Genomic DNA, 5,616 nt, shown 5'->3' on the forward strand with positions numbered 1-5,616 from the left:
GATAAGTGTAAGATAGATCTAGGTGCTAAATACATATAGTCAACCCAATTAAAATATGAATATAGGCATATGCTAAGAGATGAAAGAAAGGATGAAGAAATTATATTGAAATGTGCAAGGGAATATAAATTTTTACTTCCAAAATCGTAGATCTAAAATTTTGATTGAACTTCCGACTGCGTATCTACGATCATGATAGAATACCCATAAAACCATAGTTTTTCTTAGATCTCTCAGAATAGGTAAAATTGGTAATAAAATGTTTAAAAAATTTATTGGAAGATGGAAATGTTCTTGGGACACTATAGAAAAATCAACCTAACTTATTTGTAAATGTTTCAATGAGTATTTTTTTGGATATGTAATCACAATTTGGATATTCTACTCCTACACATAGGAAAAAGTGGTTTTGTTTGTTGGGGGAGAGATTTCCTTGGTCAAGCCCTCGATTAAGGAATCAACCTTAAAATAAAATGTAATTTAAAGTATGAAAGAAAGTAGTACAAATGTAAATATTCACCTTGCTTGACTAAATCCTTGTCAATATGGATTTTGCAATGGTTTTTCAATGTTGAATTTCTAAAAAAGGATATAGGAAATGTCCACAAATGACATATATCTACCAAAATCACATCACAGTGTTATGAATTTAAATGTGCATAAATGAATAAGAAGATTATGAATTTCATAATGTATATATCTTCCCTTAATGAGCAACAAAATTTTAGATCTTGAAGAGGAAATGCTCACAAAGGATCATTGAATCTTGAATGATTGAAATGCCTTAAAAAATCCGGTAGCTTGACTTTCCTCACATGTGTATGGATATAAAAATGAGGTTCCCAAGCTTCCTTTTATTCTAATTTTTTTGGTAAAATTAACAAAACAAGCCATCGAGGTCACACAATTTTCAATTTGGAATCTGTAAGATAAAATTTTCCCCAAGACTTGAAATCCCTAGGGAGAAGGTTAGTTTGGGTCATGGAACAAGTCAACTTGGTTTGATCTATTCTAGAACATGTCAAACTATTCCAAAATATGTTGACTTGGGTCAACCTATTCCAAGGTTATCCCAAGAAGGGGTAACCCTACGGTTTCAAAAATTACATTGATAAAAATAGAATAAGTAGGACTAAATGAGAGAAATATCTAATTGATTACAAATCAAAACATGGTCCATTACCAATAATAGTATTAGCAGGAGCTAAAAGGTTTGAAATGATGGGTACATCCATTTTAAGACTATATAATTACCAATAATAGTGCTAGCTCCACTCACATGTCTACCAGTTTCAAGATGGCAACTATCCATATCCCTACCACCAAGTAGGAGGAAGGTAGTAATATTGCCTCTCCTATGGCTTCTGATTATCATTCCCATACTAAGGATAAGGGAATTCATATTATTAAAGACTCTAGGAGGAAAATGGAAGGTGCACACTATGTTGTTGATGTAGGTAAAAAGATAATGGTTTTTTCATGTGTGGGAACATTGAAAAAATAAATAAAATTAAAAAGGAGCTAGAAATTCTTAGTAGGAGCTTCACTTAGTAGGCAAAATTCACTATGAAGGTCATGCATTCTTCTGCCACTACTTTATGTTTTTTCCAATATGATAAGGAGAATCATGAGGACATTTGTGGAGGTGATACCAAGGACTTGTTTGGTATCCTAATGATCATCGGGAGTGTTTGTTTCTTTTAGAAAAAAATGAGGGAAAAAATAATACTTAACGATTATGATGATGCTTTTTATAGTTTTGTTTATATTCTTTAGTCTTATCTCCATCCTTGGTGATCAACTATCTTGGACTAGCTTTGCGTGACACTTTATCTTGGTTTTTATTTTATTGTAGAACTCTTTTTACAACTATAATGGCTTTAAGACTTTCAATATTATTACTAAAATTTGGTTAGTTCATAGGTTATGTATGTTTTAATGATTGTATAGAATTTTTCTGGCTAGGGAGAGATGTATGCTTTTGAAATATTTTCTTAGATGATAAGAAGGTTTTTTGATATTAAGGGAAGGGATTTCCTAACCATATGATGTTTAAGCTTCCCTATGGTTTTTGTTAATATGCAGTAACTGTGGTATATGAGGTTTCACCTCTTATTATTTTCTTTGTCCAACCCTCTTGTTTTGGTTTCTTTTAATAAAAAAATGTAAAACTACTCTTAAACTAATTGCTAACTAGCATGCATGTATTTTCATCCATTTATATCATGTTTACCTGAAAAGAGGGCACAAATCCACCCAAATATAGAAGAATTTGAGTCACAATTCTACCACTCTTCAATTAGAGTTCAACTTAACTTTGGAGTTTTAGCATCAAATCCAACATTTAAATTCTCCTGTGTATATGAAGCTAATTCTGTCCCCATAACATGGAAAAATGACTCCAAAGTCATTTGTAATTTGATCAAAACTAGCTCTAACATGCAAATTATTCATAACATGTCATGTTTGTAGAATTTTGAAGGCTGCAATCAAGTTCAAAAAATGCATGCTCAAAATTTAACCAAGTCCCCAAAATGGAGTTTGAGAGATTCGGAGGTAGCTCCATATCTAAGAATTCCAAATTGGGAAAAGGATAAAGTGTTGAAATGTAACCCAAATGTTTTGAGGTAGATACATGTCTAGAAATTTAAAGTCCAAAAGATGACTAAATCCAATTTTTTTGGAGGCATAAATCAAATCTTTGAAAAACCAAAGAGTAGATTTTTTGAAGTCCACAAAACTTAATGATTTAGTAATTTTGGGATTGTTTTTACATCCAAAAAATGCAACTCTCAAAATTAACTAAGTTTGGAAAATTTGATGACCCCAGAATTTCAAGGTTGGATGCAACTCTAAAACTCAACACTAAAATATGGAAGTGTAAAAAAAAATTTGAATTTGTCAAAAGTGAGCACTTAGTGTTCTGAAAGAATGTTGGGGTGAAATTTACAAATCCTCTCCATTACTTCTTGGACTTACTAAATTCTTGGCAACTCCATGGATGTCAAACTCCCTTGTTACTTCTCTATAAACCTCAAAAGGTGTGTGCCAAACTTTTGCATACAAAGGTAGTTGCCAATAATATTTTATTGAAAACCAAAAATAACAAAAACCATCCTAAGAAATTAATCTAATTTTGATCTAGATTATGAGTCTAAATATATTCTAATGGATCCTAAGGGTCACCATCATACCTTGGAAATGAAAATAAGAAGTCTAAACAACATTTATTACGAAATAAGCTAGAAAATTACTAAAATTGTCTAGATATTACATAAGAAATAGGTCTAGATGGAGAAGTCATAATTTCCTACACCTAGCTCAAAATTTTGAACCATTTTCTTTTCTAGAGAGGTCTCCAAGAGTCCTAGTTTAAGATCCCTATATTTTGGGGCTTTGGACCTTCATGTTTGAAATGATCCTCAAATTGTGAAAGCCCAAAAAATCAATGTTAGTATTCTCACAAGTTTAGAGTTATAGTGTGAGGTAGTTTTTTTGGAATTGTACATTTCAAAAATGAAAAACATTGAGGAGCATGAAGTTTGTGAAAGTTTAAGAGCTAGCCATATTTTGGGCATTGAATGGTCAAAGTTGGTAACTTTTTAAGCTTGTTAAGCTCTAATTGTCTAGAAAAATCAAAATTCATTCCTTAGTCAATTCTAACATTCAAGGTGATAAGTGATTTCAAAATTTTATAGTTTTGAAGGTCTAAGGGACCTTGAAGGTTAAAAAGTGCAAAAAAGCACAAATAAGAAACCAAGTCCACAAGAATTTAGACAAAACTCACTAACAAGGTAAACTTACAACTAAAGAAAAATAAGAAGGAAGAAATATCTAGAGAGAAACATGTTGCCAAGTTTTAGCCTTCCCCCTTTTAAGCTTGAGGTCATTGGTAGAAGTAAATATGTGTATCAAAGAGAGTGGTTCTAGGCCTTTTTAGGTCACTTCTCATCTTTGTCGAGTGCTCTTCTTACTTTATTTCTCGAGTCTCCCTTTGGAATACAGTTACCTAATTTTTGTAAGTGGGTTTCTTGTTTTTCTGGTGTATACAGGATTTAGGTGATTTAGGCATGGTTGGGGTATGAAATTTCATCCTCTAGATAAGAAGTAAGTATTATGCATTTTATCATCTGCTATCTTTCTCTAACATTTCATATCTCATGGATTTTGAGATTTCCAACAGGTTTTCCCATTGAGTGAATTGCACCAAGTGTGAATTCGAAGGTTGAAGCTATGGAGAATGATTAAAGGTTGTGAATATGATTTTGCCAATGACCAAGGATATATGAAGCTATGGATAGATGCCAGGGTAAGTCTCATTTAAGATCTATGGAGAGAAGGTCAAGTGTTTCTAGGGAATATAGGTTTATAGTTTTACTATTGTATATTCATGGAAATAAACCCATTTTGTTCTGCTTTCAAGGTTGCATGAACTTGAGCCAAATCTCAGTTTGAAAGGCTAGATAATGTGAGAATAATGTTGAACTAAATTTTTAAAGGCTCACAATAAGTGAGGCATGCTTGAGATCTAGTTTCAAAGCCATCAAGTTGACATTAAGGGTTGAATGTTGTTTGTTGTGTCTCAATCCAGAAAATGTTGTTGAGAAAGGAGTTTTCCACCCAAAGGTAACAAAATGGGCTACTTTTCTAAGGGCTTGAGAATAGAAAGTTAAGTTACCCTAAAATTTGAATATCCTTTAGAGATGCACAAAAGATACTTTTGGAGAAGTAGGCATTAGAGATGTAAACCCATTATGAAGGAAAAATAGTGTCAAAAGCCTTTGGTAGGAAGTGGAAGAACAAAGTGCACAAGCTAGCAAAATGATTACTCCCCGTGCTGCAATTTTGAATAAATGAAATATAACTTTGTGGAAAATCTAAGTGTTTCTTTCCCACCTACATATGTTAATATTGCTAAGAATATCTACATGCCGAATTTGGAAGCTAATTGAGAAACTTCCCATAAAGCTAAGTGTTTGTGTTGTTTAATGACTTTTAGTAATATCACTTTACTTTAAGTAAAGTAAGAGTTCTTTTGAGAACTTAATATTTTAAGTGCAAATAAATGAAAAGTTTAAATAGCCATTACTCATTGAATTAAGTGCAAATCTCGTCATTATAATTGTTGGCCGAACTTAATTTCACTCGTGTGGCACCAACATTCTAATTCCTAAAATAATTTCATCATAATTGCATACATTTGTTATCTATAAGTATATTTTAATGACTATTTATTGAGAACTACATCTTAAGTAATCATAGTGAATGACAATCAGAGTTTCTAGTTATGAAAGATTAATTGACTTGGAGAGTGATTTAAAAGAGCTTACAGAAACATCCTTCAAGTTCTATGATTTTGGTGATCTTCATAGGAGACTTAATTCCCTACCCATTCAGCCAATCGCTTTGAAACTCAAAGAGAGCAGATTGGTAGAAGAAGGCAATTTTCCAATGGAAGTTCATGCACCTAAGTTAGTAAAGGAGTGCATTGAGAGATACAATTCATAAATAAAACAAATTTTGTTTCCATACTAGTCCATTCTCTTATCAATTAAAAAGGCATTGATGTAGTCAACATTCAATATCCCTATGCAAGAGCAATATTGTGATATTGAT

This window comes from Cupressus sempervirens, chromosome 10, assembly GCF_028749045.1.
Source record: "Cupressus sempervirens isolate cs-2001-9-10 chromosome 10, ASM2874904v1, whole genome shotgun sequence".
NCBI classification, from domain to species: domain Eukaryota; kingdom Viridiplantae; phylum Streptophyta; class Pinopsida; order Cupressales; family Cupressaceae; genus Cupressus; species Cupressus sempervirens.